This window comes from Heliangelus exortis, chromosome 1 (assembly GCF_036169615.1).
Source record: "Heliangelus exortis chromosome 1, bHelExo1.hap1, whole genome shotgun sequence".
NCBI lineage: Eukaryota > Metazoa > Chordata > Aves > Apodiformes > Trochilidae > Heliangelus > Heliangelus exortis.
In genome coordinates this window covers 66,361,317-66,376,694 of record NC_092422.1, presented here as the reverse complement: position 1 = coordinate 66,376,694, position 15,378 = coordinate 66,361,317, and the positions used below count along the sequence as shown (strand labels likewise).

The 15,378-nt window shown below is 43.9% G+C and overlaps 1 protein-coding gene across 4 annotated transcripts in view; it reads left to right on the top strand.

Moving 5' to 3' along the window:
* The first annotated feature begins 6,335 nt into the window (after positions 1-6,335).
* The window catches only part of CYFIP1 (cytoplasmic FMR1 interacting protein 1), a 73,925-nt gene continuing 64,882 nt past the window's right edge, over positions 6,336-15,378 (top strand). The window contains exon 1 of one of the 4 annotated variants that reach the window (XM_071746601.1): positions 6,336-6,592. The gene's annotated coding sequence lies outside the window, so the exon portion shown is untranslated. Of the gene's footprint in view, positions 6,775-15,378 lie in introns of all 4 variants that reach the window. The other 3 variants (XM_071746591.1, XM_071746584.1, XM_071746574.1) reach the window with 3 other exon arrangements.

The following is a 15,378-nucleotide window of genomic DNA, read 5'->3' as shown; positions in this document are numbered from 1 at the left end:
CTGACAAATTCTCTTGAACGAGGCTGCCTTGTGGCATCCATTTCTCTTTCTTTAGTACCACAGAAAAACAAGTTGCTTTTTGTGTGGTGTTCATGGGGTTTGGTGGTGGTTTTGTTTGTTTTGCTTTTAATGTGCATGCCCTGTGATGTCCCCAGGACCTTTTCATCATTGCTCTGGCAGTGATCAAAATGTCTATTTACCTGTTGGGGGGTAGGGGACAGAAAGGCTTGCAGTGAGGTTTGGGATACTTTAGCTTTTTATTTGATTAAATTCTTTGTCACATTTTCTGATTTCTTTGCTGAGATGTGTTGTTGCTTGGGATTCTGTCCTGGGTCTGTTCCTTTTTGCCATTTTTTGACCTTGTTTTCAAATTCCTGTTCTTACCAGTATATCTGAATTTATTTGAATCTTAACTTCTGGGCACCCTTACTCTTTGGTGGAGGAGACCTAGCACTTGAGTGTGCTTGACTTGCACTTGAGGAGTTTCAAGTAAGCAATTGTAGACATGTTAGAAAAACAAGGCCAAATTTGTTGCATGCATGTGTAGATTTAAGGGGATTCTGTTATTGGATATTGTTATGTAAATTGTCAAGTTTAGCTAAAGGAGAGCAGAAAAATTACCCAGCAAAGCATGTAGAAACTGCGCTTTCTAAGGGGAGCATCTTCTAATTTTAAACCTTATTTTAAAATAGGCCCACTAGGTGGCAGGATTTTTTGGTTTTTTGTGTTTTCCTTCTGAGCTCATGGCTGTTGCTTTCATAAGGTCAAAAGGCTAATCTGTACGAAAAATTAAAAAAGAATGGGTTTTTCCCTAAATATGTCTGGTCTAAAAAGCATAAAATAAGAAATACTTATTTTATAGTTTAAAATAACCATTCTTGATTATGGAAAAGAGTTCTTAATGAATGATATTGAAGGGGAAGAAACAATCTGGTTTATAATCACAGCCAGATTATTTTGTCCTTAGAGAATTTGAAACTAGACAGAGGAAAAAAAAAAAGATCTATTTAGATTCTGGTCTCATCCATATTCCTCTGTTTTATGCTGAGGCACACCTTTGCTAACCCTGCTTTGGTTTTTCAAACATTAAAATAACTATTTAAATGATGTACACAAGGGAGAAGTGAATGGCTTTAAAAAGCAACACTGATACAGGTGGAGCAGCATGGATTTGGGTGCTTAAAAGTAAGGGTTTGGTTAGGTGCTATTAGAGAAGATTGTAATACCATCAGATGTTATGTCTGATGTCTAAAATTCTTTGATGTCTAAAATTCTTTGAAGAACACACTGCATTATTGCATGCTGTGGCAGTTTTGTCTGTGCTTCTCTGTCTTTATATGTTCTCCAACTTCTGGGTGCTCTGTCTCATAAAGTTGCAGCATGGAAGCCCTTAGCCATCTAGGCTCAGTATTTTTCTTCCTTCTTTTCTTTCCTGTGGGCTCCTATAATATCTTGGACATATTTTAGCACAGATGTAGTAAATTCTCTAATCCTTTCTTTGCTGTTTAGTTTCAATAACTCCTAATTAACCACTGCCTCTTTGAGGACTTCTGCTTGTGTCAGGCTATTGATACCAAAAAAGTTAGCACCCAGTTTTTGATTGTGTGGTCTCCATGGTAGCATAGATTAAAGAGCATCCCAAAATTGTAAAGGCTGATTAAAGATATTAAAAAAATCCCTCGGACATGCTTTTTAATCTTATTAACTGTACAGATTTATAATTTTTTTCCAGCTTTTCTCTTATACTCTTTTTCATGCTTACAGAAAAAGCTTTCCAACTGATAAAATTCATATTTATTGGTTTGTGCAGTGGCTTTTTGCTGTGCTGTACATTTATTGCTATGGGAAGGCTTTTGGAGATCACAGACCTTGATTCTGTAGGATCAAGACCTGTCAGGGCTGTTGGTCTTCGGGTATAGAGAGATGAAGAAGTTACCAGTGTTAGAGGGGTAGGACTGGAGTGAAGAATGTGTGGTATGAGTTGCCTAAGATATGTGCCCTGGTTTCTGTACTGATGTCTTGCATAAGCAAAATGAAAGTAATTTTTAATAGAATCAGGAAGGGATCTGATGCTTGTTCAGACCTGTCAGGGAGTTTGTGGGTAGAATCTGGCACGGTCGGCAGCGCAGCACTGCAGCTTTCTTGGAAAGCAAAGTGGGGGGACAGGGCCCTGTTTGACAGAGTTAAATCCCCCTGAATTAGCAACAGAACGTTTGTCTAGCATTTCAGGGAGCTGGAAAGCAGAACTAGGAGTTGACTAGATCAGTGTGTTCAGCACTGGGAGGGAGATTGGAACCAGAGAGCTGCACATGTCATCGTCTGCTAATGGGTATTTATGAATGTGCAGCCTGCGTGCCATGGTCAGCTGTGCCCTTGGCACCGTGTGTGCTCCCAGGGGTAGGAATTTGGCTCTTCCTGAACTTAGAGGTAGGTGTGGGTGACCAGATGACTCTACATTTACCTAAGGCAAATTTACCTTAGAAGCAGAGAGTTCTGGCTGTAGCATTGGTAAGAGTTTCATCTTAGGTAGCTGGCAAGGCTTCCTGCAATTAAATGAAGCTTTCTTCCATTTGCTGACCTGGCTGCCCATTGAGAGCTCTGAGACAGCTGCTGCTCTCTGCTCTACATCTTCTGCTTAAAATCCCCCGGGTGCTGAGCCCTTTGCATAGATGGCTATCTCCTCCTGAGAGCTGAAAAAGTGAGTTTGCTCCACGTAGCGTGGAAGCATTCAGTCCTTCTGTAGCCTTGCTCTGCTTTAAACCATTTGCCATGTCTGTGAAACCTGTGCTGGCTTCTGTGAAAATTCTTGTCCAGTCCTTCTGGGTATGGACAGGTCGCTGTTGTGCTGCCAGAGGTTGGATTTAATTTCTGATCTGATTCATAGACAATTACTTATTTTCTTTCTTCATAGTCTTGCAATGTGTTCTTGGGGTGATTGCAGCTGTTACCCATCGTGGCTTCATAAATATCTTTCTGTGTCAGGTCATGACAAGTTTCCTGTGTTACCTTACCTCCTTTCTGGGGATGACAAGATTTCTGTGGAATCAGCAGGTAAAAACCCCCCAAACATTAATAGCTGTGTGTGCTACTAACCTTAATTGCTAAAATGTCTGAGTGGAAAGGTGCAAGAACAGAGAGTACATCAGCATCTTAAGAGTAGACCCTGTGGCAGGACCACAAGATTCCTGTTGAAACTCTCTCTGATTGCTGTGGAGTGGCATTATGTGGATTGCTGGGGGTTCCCAGTGGGAGACTGACTTTCTTTTCACTTCAAATAAATATTAAAAAGGCCAAAGAAAGAAAGAAAAAATAAAATTAAAGTAGCTGAAATTCAGGAAGTAGATTTGTCTGTGGCTAACATAGTGCCTTGAATAAAGGCTTTATCTAGTCCTCAGACAATTGGATTAAGCTTGGTACTACCATATTACCTGATGTTCATCTGGTGTAACTATAGGGTACTCAAGTTACCAGGCGCATGATACATTTAATGTTGGAGATCTCAATAAAGATTGTTGGCAGGCATGAGTTAAATTCCAGGTGTAAATAAATACCACCCAAGAAAGGGCTGTTTGAGATCCTAAGTCTAACTACTGGCCTCATGAAAACCACACCTGTGTTCCCACGGATAGGAGATCATTTACTGGCTTGATCAGCAATATGTAGACACATTTATCTTTAGCTAGGCCTGCATTCAGTGTGGCAAGGAGAAGCAGGTCATGGAGTTCTGATGAACCTCTTTAGCCAAATCCTGTCTGCAGACCATGAATTGTACAGAATGGGAAAGATAAGGGAGTTGAGGGAGTATTACAGAATTCAAACAGGCAGCTGGACTGATGATGTGAACTCTTAAAACAGGTTTGATAAGCATGCCTCATTTTACATGAGAACATAGCCATCCAGATGGTAAAATGTGATTGTCCTCTTAATTCCAATATCAAATAAAAAAGCAGTGCCAGTCTTGACTAGCTGCATATCATCATCATCAATTATCATCAATCTTTTTTTATCTGACCTTATCAGTAGCTATAAACTTGAGTATGGGAATGTTGATAAAGAGCAGATTGCTCCAGCAGTGGGGAAGCAGCTCCTTCGCCCACTCAGTTATTTCAGAAGGAGCTCAGCAAGGCCTGGGGCAGCAGCCAACCCTTAGGACAAGCTGTTACTGCCAGGACAGCTTTGTGCCAGCTGGCAGCATCCTTCTTCCATGCAAAGCAGCTGCTCCTGGCACAGCATGGCTTTCAGCAGGTATGGGAGCTGTGGTGGCAATCTCACACGGGAGCACTTCAAAGCCCCACCTGTCCAGGAGCAAGCTGCTGTTGATGGGATATCCTTGGGAGCTTTGGGCTTGGAGCAAGTTCCCTCTCCTTGCTGCTCCACCGTGGCTTGGTAGCAGAGGTCTTGGCTGCTGAGCTGGACCAAGCAGCTACGTTAAGAGAAGGCTGCTCTGAATTGGCACTCACCCAGGGCAAGGAAGCAAAGCCAATCCTGCCTTACAGAGGGGAGTAATTCTTTACTTTAGCAAGGTCTCTGTCACAGAGTTTGTGGAAAAGAGCACAGGACAGATTGCATTGAACAGTATCAGCTGTCGTTTTAGAAATCGAAGCATCCAGCTGTGGTTGTGGTTTACAGTGTTTGACTGGGCTGGGTTTAGAAGCTGGGCTGATAAGAAGTTGTGCTGGCTAAAGTTAATTCATTTGATCTATGTGCTTGAAATTCTTCTGACTATGTACAAACAGGAGAATCAGCAGCCACATCCTAGGAAATAATTGTTTCCTAAAAAAAGATGATATTTCAGCACGGGGAAAATATGACTGTGAAAATGTGTCTGTGATATGATGAAATTGTAACAATAACATTTTTTAATGACGCATAACATCTCCACAAGTTGTGAGAATTCTTGATGATATGGAATGGGTGGGATAATTGGATTATAGGGTACTTGAAATACTGAGAATTAGGGAGTTTAGCAACTTATTCCAACTTTTGAAAGGCTTTTATTTTTTGTAGCTGGTATTACAAAATGGCTATTTAGGGGAACTGAATAGAGTGGAAGCTTGTTTGGGAAAAAAACCCCAACTAACAATAGATGAAGCGAAGGACTAATTACTCTGTTCTCAGCATAAAAATCAGTAGTAGCACAGTGTCCTATTAACAGCTGTTGAAAACAGAGACCTAAAAATTCTTGCTAGAGCAAGATGATGATTAGAGAGGATTTTCAAGAGTAAATAAATTGTTGGATGCAACTTAAAGTGATCAAATACAAGAAAATACGCTTTGAAGATGAATTGTTTGGAAGCTCCCATGCTCTCAGCTGTTGCCCATACATTGTGAGTTATGTTTGCCATAAAGGAGTGGATGGAAAGAACAATCTCGATGAACTTTAGTGTAAAAGATCTGGCAGCTTCATACTGTGATGCAGCATTGAGTTCATTAGCACTTGAAATTGGAGAACATGATATGAAAAAAAAAAAAGCAAAATTTAAAATGAAAAAGCACATGTGTGTATTTTGTGTTTTATAGAAAAGTGAAAGTGGGAGGTTGTCCTCCATTCTTGTTCTTCTCTATTTTAGTGTTGATGAAGGGTGGCATTTCGGATGCGAAAAAGGCAACAGGAGCATCCTCTAGAGGGCATTTAAGGGGGTTTCGTATGCACTGCCCTTTGCTTCTCCAAGGTTAGGTTCCCCCATCCTTGGTGCTGTGCCCTTTCTCTCGCTGTCCTGCCGAGACTATAAAGTGGAAAAAAGTTAATGCCGATCTCATAGAATCATAGAATCATCCAGGTTGGAAAGACCTCTGAGATCAAGTCCAACCCTTGATCCTCCACCACCGTGGTTCCCAGCCCATGGCACTGAGTGCCACATCAGTCTCTTCTTAAAAACCTCCAGAGATGGAGAATCCACCACCTCCCTGGGCAGCGCATTCCATCTCGGGAGGGCATGGGGCTCCGTTTTTTTTTTAGTGTGGTGGGGACGGAGGGGGCTCCCAGGGTGGTGCCGGGGGCTGGGTGGGTTTGTCGGTCATTTTGCAAAAAATCTAACTTTGGCTGGTTAGTAGGAAAGTACGGCCGGGGGGAGCGGTCGTCCGACAAATAGATTTATCTTCTGGTGTACAGAATTCCCCGTGGCACGGAATTAATGGCACGGAAAAGGTCGCTTGCATCCAAAGCAAAGAGGCGGCTCAGGCCGAGGCAGCTGAGGTGGCTGGCAGCCCCGGGAGGGCTCCGGGCAACCCAGGAGAAGGGGGAGGGGGAGGGGGAGGGGGAGGGGGAGGAGGAGGAGGAGGAGCCGGAGCTTGCCTAGGGGAGGCGGGGAGGGGCGGCAGGTTTGGGATGAGGCGGGAAGAGGAGGAGGAGCTGGAGAGGCAGGAAGGGTGTTTCCCTGCGCAGCTCCCGGTTGAAGTGACTCAGGCAGGAAACTCCCCGCCAGGCGCGGCCCAGGAGCGGAGCCGCCGGCCCGACGCGACCCTCGGCGGCGTCGGACGGGCCGGGTCGAGCCGAGCCGAGCCGAGCGGAGCGCCCTGGACGGGCGGGCGGGCAGACGGGGCCCTTCTCCCCGCCGGGCAGCGCCGTTCCCGAGAAGCCGGCGACGAGCGGGTGAGCAGCGCTTCCCCGGGCCCGGGAGCGGCCTGCCCGCGGGGTGGGGGCCGGACCTGCGGCGGCCACTCCGCCTCTTCGGCTGCGGCTTCACCCCCCTCCTCCCTTCACAGACGCTTGGCCGAAGTGCCGGACGGTTCCGCGCCCCCTCCGCGTCCCTCTCGCTAGCGACTGGGAGCACGGTACGCTTATTTTGCTCTTATTTATGTCCCTTGCCCAGTTTTTGGGGTCCCCCGGGCTGCTTCCCTCGCTGCAAACCGCGATGCGGGGCCCGTCCTTCCCGTCCCGGCGCGGGGGTGCGGGACTCCTGTGGGGCTGCGGGCTTGGAGGTGCCCGGTACCGCCGCGGGGGATCCCGCAGCTCGGGCAGAGCCGGGCCCCGGGGTTCCGGGCGTAGTTTCCTAGGGGCTGCTGTGTCCGGGCGGCGGGAAAGGGCAGCCCGGTCCTGTGAGACGGCAGCGGGCAGGTGGCCGCTCCTTCCTCAGACGGGCCCCACCAGAGAGTGAAGTCTCAGGGGTAGTTATTTAAAAAGCTAATTTTTAGTCTTCTGGGTGTGGGATCTGAATTGTTCTCTCTCACGCAAAACCCGTGTGTCTGTAAGGCTTGAGGCGGTACGAGTTCTGCTTCTTACCCTGTCTGGGAGCGGGTTAGGTGGGAGAATGCAAAGGTAAAAAAGAGCTGTGGAAGCTTGTCCGGGTTTTCAGATGAAGGAGGTGATCTGGTGTTTGTCTAAGGACGTGCAGCGTAATTTCCTCATGGGGAAGTTGGGTTTTATCCAGTTAAAACAATGCCACTGCGGTGAGAGCAGCAATGTGAGTACCAAACTCGCCGAATGGACGGTCTGGTTCCCTGACCCTCTCGGACCTGTCGCTGGCAAGCGAGGAGATGAGGACAGACACACGCTTCATCTTTGGTAGCACTCTGCTGCTCCTCTAGCAGCTCTGCTAATCGTCTCTGCCTTTCAGGAGACTCCCAATGCCTAGATATTTATTCCTGAGCTGTTTGATGACAGGTTTGAGTAGCATTTAGACATGTAAATGGTTGTTTGTGCCAGGGAGGCTGCTAGGAGGAAGTTGTCTTTGTGGGATGTAGCCAGTCTGCCTGAAGAGGTGGCTGGAAGCACACATTAGAGGGGGAGGAAAAGCTGTCTGGAGGAATTTCTGTTTAATTAGAGGTCAAACCATGCTTTGCTGTAAACTGTGGGAAATAGAAAGTTTAGGCTAATGAGCCTAAACTCCAGTCCTTATTGCATTCCAGTTACTTATTTGGTGCAGCTATTACAATAAACTTACTGAGCAGGTACACACACAGTGTTGCTGGCTAGTGTGTTTTTCAAAGTGGAGCTTTTAATAATACTGTAATGTACTTCTGTGATGTCTGGATTATGTTTATATTAATTTCACTTGAACACACAGTTTTATGCTCAGACTATCTCTGAGCTAAATGCTTGAAAACGCATTCTTAGTCCTCCAGTGTTTTGGTTCTTGGCTTTATCCAAATCCTACTTCTACCTTTTTAAAACTCCTTTTCTTTTTGAACATGGAGCTCCTCCTGATTTAATGTAAAAGGCTCTCAAAGTGTTCCCAGACAACTGGTCTGTGAAGTCTGGCTGGTGTAGGCAGCCAGTGCCTCTGTAGCTGCCAGGAAGGAGGAGGAGGAATTCGGAAGCAGCCTGTACAGCACTGGGTACAGTGGGAAGGCTTAGTCCCAGTATCAAGGCTTTCTCAGCTTGCCTTCTAAGAAATGTACAATGCACAGTAGCTTTTCTCTGCAGTAGCTTAGATTATTTTTTTATTTTTTTATTTTTAAACATTGTGTTTGATAGAATGTCTCAGTTGTACTCTGTGCCTTTTGGATTGCCATACCTATTATATTTATTTAGCTAAGGAGCCTCTCAAAGTCTTAGGAAAATAAGCAACACAACACCTTCCTCCCCCCAGCTACCCTGCTAAAGATGAGTAAGACTTTGGTTTTTTTGATTTACAGACCTTGGGTTTGATTATTCTTGATGTTGAGAGTAGGGTAGTGGTTGAATTGTGCAAACAGCGTTACCTTAAAACTTCTCACTTAACAGATACCACAATATTTAAACTTAAGTGAAGGTGGATTACTGAAGCTGTTTAAAAATCATCTATGTTATAAGAAAGGCAATATTTCACAAACAGCTCAGGTTTTCAAGTTTTTGACTTCTGAGTGTGTGACTTAAAAAGCTGGTAGTCCTTTCGTGATGATATGCAATATCCAAAGTGTTAATTAGCAAGATTCTTGCTTCTTCAGTTAGCCTTATGTAGAAATTTGCCCCTGGGCTTGAACCCACAAATTCTCCTGGCCCATTATACAGACTTGAAAGTGTAATTACATAGTTAACAGTTATCTGTTCTAGCTACCTATTTTATATTTAAAGTTTGTCTGGTATACTCAAGTTTTGGTTAATGCTTTGTTTATTCTTTCTGTGAGAAAGATACCTTGGAAGCTGGCTTGTTCCTGAAGGCAGGTTTCACAATCTTGTCATAACTCTCTTCTCAGATTTATTAAATTTTTATTTTTCATTTTGTCTCTCAAAGATTTCCAAGGTATTCAGGCTGAGGCAGAAGCTTCAGGGCAGTTGGATTGGATTTGTCAAGTCTGAACAAAAAGTCCCCACAATGCTCCTTTTCTTGGATTCAGTTTGAATTAATCTGAAAGCTGTTAGGGTTGCTTGCAATGCTATACAAGGGAGAATTAATTTTAGCAGAATTTCCACACACATTTACGTGTGCAGCAAGACATTGTCTTTTGCAGTCATTGCCCTGCCTTTTGGGGCAAGTTCTTCATGTGGTTCCTTTGCTGTACCAACAAGTAAAATAAACTTTAATGTTGGGTGGAGTGTTACACCATTGTGAAGCAGAAAGTCAGCCATATGAGTGACTGAACTTCTCTTAAAATGGTGACTATGTGAGTTTCTGAATCCTGATTGTTTATGTATTTTTAAATAGCTGCAGTTACTTTGACAAGCCCAAATTTAATAAGTAATTATTCTTAAACCAAATGAAGTGCTTGTTTGTCTAGGAGTGCTGCTGGAGCTTGACACAAACCAAGCATGAATGGCCAGTGAGCCACATGAATGGGCAGTGAGGTGGTTCGGGTGGATCCATCCATACATTTGGGAATGTGATTCATTTACAGTCCCGAGCTTCCCTTTGGCCATAGGATCTGGGTTGGATTAGGCGGAGAGGAAGAAGTAAATAGGAACAGATTTGGAAACTATTGATATTTAGAACATATACTTTGTAACAGGTGGCCTCCACAGGCATTATTCTTGCAGGGCATTCTGTTAGTTTTGGCTTCACTGGTATTTGAAAATGTAACAAATGAAAGTCACCTCTATTTGTCCCTCTTGTGTGTGTGATTGTGTGCAGCTCTTACACAGAAGCGTGAAAGAAGGACATTTCAGAATTGTGAAATATGACTCTATATCTACAAAAACTTGCTGGTAGCTTAGTAATGGTACTTATTTCAAGCTATGGGCATCAGTTTAGGAGTCTTTGCTATACATCTGCCCTTAGAAGATGGCTTTTGTAGGGCTCATGGGTGCACTTTGCTGCGTAATGCTGATAACTGAGTGTGTGTATTGATTTGTTTGGTTTAAACATAATTCCATTAATCCACACCACCTGCTTTTCTAGTGGTAAAATTAATGTATGATGCATGGATGAGACTTACAACGGGAAGACAGAGGGTGCAAAATAGCAGATAATCTTTCTATCTCTTGGCACCAAAAATGTGGTAACATCTTTTGAGTAGCTCCTTATCTCTTGTAAACACACCCACAAAAAACCCTGAAGCTTGTTTTCTTCATAGAACTTACAAGATTTTCTCTGTCATTATGTACTGTTTGTTCTCTACCTCTATTATGCCTGTAAGCATATGTGTGCAGTGTGGAAAAAAAATCCTGTTTTAGGATGGTTTAGTGTTTGTTGGTGATTTTTTGTTGTTTTTTGGGGGGTGAGGGGCAGTGGCAGTCTTGGGTTTCAAACTGTAAAAAGTAGGCTTGTGGTAAAGGTGAGATACATAATATAAAGGTGGCACAAATAATTGTCAGGTGCATCTCATTAGAAACCTCCCTCCCCTCAGGCTGACTGTCAGCAGGTGAACGTATATCTGTGCAGCTTTTCTTGAGAAAGGCCCTTGTGGGATGGGTGATTTCAAGTTGTGAGCAGCTGGGTTGAGAGCAGATCTGTCTGGAGGTGCAGAGGATGAGGAGGGAGCACATCTCTCCCAGGCCTTCCTGTCTGGGAGGTGGTGGCCCTTGATCCCAGGGACAGCTGGAAGCAGCACTTGTGCCCTGCTGCCATGTCCCTTCCCCACATCTTTGGCAGCTGTTTCATTCTGCCAGACCTCTGCTCCTGCTGGCAGGGACCCAATGGGACATCAGTCTCATGGACTGCTGAGGCACCGAGCTCTCAGGATAGAAGTGCTTTGGTAAGCTGGATGAGCTGCTTGCTGGGCACTCGCTCCCTCCGTGGGTCTTACCCACCCGTGGTCTGTCGGGTGTGGATTTGCAGCCCTCCAAGTAGTGTTGGGAGGTCCCCATTTAAAACTCTTCTCAATAACCAGAGGGAAGGAAAGGTGAACACAGTGGTCCTTTAGCTGAGTGGCTGCGTGTGTGTTGCTTGGGGTGTGTGCTCTGGCATAGGCACAGCTTAAAATTCATGTCCTCCACAAGAGGAGAGGTTCTACCTGCTAACTTTTATTAAAGCTTTTTTATTTCAAGTAATTGGGTAACAATGTGAGGAAGTGATGCTTCTGTTCTTGCTTTTGTTGGAGGTAAATGCCAGGACAGCAGCTGTCTCATGAACCTTCCCCTGGTTTCTGGGTCTTCCTGGTTTACAAAGCAGTTATTCATGGAGTGAAATTGCATGCTTTCTCCATGCTTGGACCAGATATTAGGAGATTTTCTCAGTTTAATGGGATGTCTGTCAGCAAGCCTGTCACAGGCTGGTTTCTGCCAGGAATAATTGTCAGGAGGTAGTAGACTGACCAAGCAACTTTTAAAAACTAAGAATTACTCATCTGGAGCAAAAAATGCTGTTCCCTCTTCCTTCCATCAAAAGGCATCTTAAAACTTCAGTGTGTAGCCTTATGCTTATTAAGTGATAATCTCTACAAATTATTAGCAGGACTGAGTCTCAGTAATGTTGTCATGGATGAGCATAATACTAGGTAAAAGAAAAAGACTGAATGGTGCTTTTGATTTTTAGAAACAAATACTGAGATTTTCGAAACCAGTACTGTGGTTTTTTCTGGGATGCAAGTCTTGAGAGATGATGAGTCCAAATAGTGATTCCAGCTCTGTAAATGGTACCTGGAGCTTTCAGAGGTCTTTACCTTTTTGCTCTACAGGTACACAAGAGATTTGTTTCCAAAGTCTAGATAAGAAATACAGTGTTGCTCTGTTGTCATTTTAAAATACTCTAATTCTGGTAGGGACACAAACACTTTGTTGGCAGGCAATAAAAATGCTGTACTTGACCTGAACTTGATTTATAGTTATCTTTCAGTACAGCTCTTATTATTTTAAGTGAAATCACTCACACATTAAATCAATAAGGAGACTGCACCAAAGCATGCATTCTGAATGTAAAGTTCAGGCAAACTGTCATATTGCTTAAGATAAATGTGGGTGCCTTTATCAGGTTATGCCAGAAGTAAAGCTTTTGGTGACTTCTCACTGAAATTGCATATTAATCTATTTTATAAAATGTTACAGATGATCTCATTTAGAGGAAAAAGAAAGCTTACAATAGTAAGTTATTTGGTTGTTTTTTCTTCTACCCTGCCCTCTAGTAGTTCCTTAATTTTTTAAAGAACATTAAATTTAAAACTCCTGTCTGTTTCTCCCTCTCCTCCCTGAAATGCATGTGGTGGCACATTTTTTTAACAGCTTTCAAAGCCTTTTTTTTTTTTTTTTTTTTAAGATACTGAAGATACTGTGATTTTTCAAAATTGTACATTACTTTGTACAGTGTTGGATATTAAATACAAAAGGTATTTTTAAGGATGAATAGCATCAGTTTGCCTAATATATCTTTCAACTTACTTTTCAGATAAAGGAGCGAGCAATTTTTTTTTTTTTTCCATGAATGAAAGTTGAGAGAGCTGTGCTGCTGATTTTAGTAAATATTTTCAGGTAGCAGTGGAAATGTCAGTGTGCAGCTTCTGCTTTAAGAACTATTTTTTATTGAAGCTTTTTTAAACTTAAAATAAGGCAGTGCTAAAGCCAGAGCTTCAGCTCCAGGTTTGGTTTGGGGAAGCCTGCTGGATATCAAGAATATCTGATCATGTCATGGGGCAGATGTGCTGCAAGATGGAGCTGGGATGCATCCTGCAGTGGCACTGTGGAAGGGAGACTTTGGGGGCTGCCTCGACATGGGCAGCTGCCCCCTGCAATGCTGTGGCTTGTGACCCCCCTGCAGGTGTGGGGTGAGACTGATTTTGGAGCAACCATGCCTGGAAATGGGCTCAAGAGGAGAGTGTTATGTCCCCCTCCCCTGAGAAAACAATGTTTTCTTTATTTTTTTTTTTCCGGTTTTGTGAAATGAAAGTACAGCTCAAGAACTTGTGTGCTTAAATAAACTGTTTGTCTAAGGCTGAGGGGTTGTGTTTGTTGCCTAGATTAAAATCTAAAGACTCCAGACTAATGACTTGATTTCTGTGGCTCATCTCCCTCACCTCTAATAGCAGGCTGGGTCCCAGCCCACCATCCACTGCTCCTTTGGGCACATGCACACGGGTGTGCCCTTCTTGGTTAAAGTAACAGTGGTCCCTCCAGGCCAAATTCAAAGGACAAACAGCCGAACCTGTGTTGAACAGGAACAAACATGAGGAATTTGTGTTGGTGTCTTTCTGCAGGATGAGCAGTGCTGTGCCTGGGCAATGCCAGGCTGACCCCATGTGCACATGGGTTCTCCTTTCTGGGGTAGTTACTGCTCTTGCTGCTTCATTCTTCATTCTTTGCAGAATCCTTACACTGGGAGTCTTTTTGCTAAGAAAAGAGCATTTCCAAAACTGCTGAAGATGCCATAAGCACTGTGCTTCACAGTTTAGCTTCTGTGCTAAGCTTACACCGTGCAGCAGTTTCCTAACATGCTCAGGCAGCAGCAGGAAGAATTAGAAATGGAAGTATGGAAGAAATGCGTATTGAGGACAGCTGCAGGAGATAGCAGCAGCCCAGCAAAACAGGCAAAGTGGCAAAACAAGAAGGTTAAACAACAGGGGAAGGAAGGAGTGAACTGTGGGAGAGTTGAAAAAGAGAAGGGGAGGGAGCTGGCTAAGATGCAATAAGAAAAAAAGAACTGGAAGTTGGAGGGCAAGCAAAATCTAAGTTGCAGTTCATGTAACTCAAATATGTATTATCAGTTAGTGTTAACGGGGTGAGGCAAGTAAGAGTAGCAAAGCACCCTAACCTAGAGTGAGACAACATTTAAATCTTTAACTTCATTCTAGCCTGGAGAGAAGCCAGATATTGCAGAGGGATTTTTAAAAGGTGCATAAGTTTAGAATTAATAATTTTTATTTGTTCACTCAGAATCCTAACTCAGCTCTGTAAGAATTTGCAAATTGATACAAGTCCCCTCAGCCATTTATCTCCACCAATAGCAGATTTTAAAATGTTATTTTATATTGGTGACATATCTTGGGCTTCAGGCTTAGGTACACAGCTAAACCAAACCAAGCAAAACCCCTCTGTGAAATCTTGTCACACAAGTGCCATTGCAGAGGGGGTTGTGTGCTGCAAACCAAGCTGCACCAGCAGGCCCACCCTCCTTGTTCACATGGGTGGGATGCCTTTGGAGCAAACTTTACAGCATCAAGCTTCTCCTGTATCATCCTCATGGATTCTCAAGTAAAATGAGGGGGATGAGTAGGATCAGTTTCCCCTGTTTGAAGTGTGTGTTTGTTGCACTGCACTTGAGATTCCTGTCTGGGGACAGCATTTGACCCTACATTTTATCATCAGGAAATTGCATCTCTCCCCCAAAGCTTCAAGATTTGCAAGGGTACAGTAGATGGATGGTACAAGCCAGGCTGCCCATTGAAGTACTCAGTGATTGCTTGCTGTGTTGTCCACTCCAAGTGGTGTTTCTGTAGAATTAATAGGTGCCTATCCATGTGCTGCTTTTGGCTGCCAGCACAGCAGGCAGAAAGAAGCCCGCTTTTGTGCTAATTTGCTAACAAGAACATAGTGACTCCAGCCTCATGCTATAATATGGGAGTGCTTGAGTTACATCACATTCCCCTAATTGTGGGAGAGTTTTCTTACTGAGTTTTCATACAAAGGGGGTTGCTGGTAGACATGTCCCTGGTGGCAGGCATCAAGGGCTCTGATTCTGTCCTCTTGTGGTTCACCATCCACATATGGGCTTTGCCATTCAGAACCTGTTGTGATGATAGCAGAGTATCAGACCTTTCCCTCATTGGAAATGTGCTTGAATTCATCCAGGACATTGGGAGGGAATGCCCATAGTTACTTGACAAGTGTGACTGATTGTCATCTGAGTGCTGGTGGTCAATGTGTCAGAGCCATTTCAGCTACCTGACAGCATCATTAGCAGTGGTGTCCTCCTGACCTTGATTATCTTGTGGGAGGGAGGAACAGTACCGACTCATGAAAGGATGGCTTTTAGGTTGTATTAATAGTGCTGCTGCTTACTGAAGTGCCTGGTGCTCCACAGAATTTGATTTTTGAGGTAGTGAGGTTCGTGTATCACTGAGCACTCGAGCCTTGGCTGCACGGGCATTGCATAG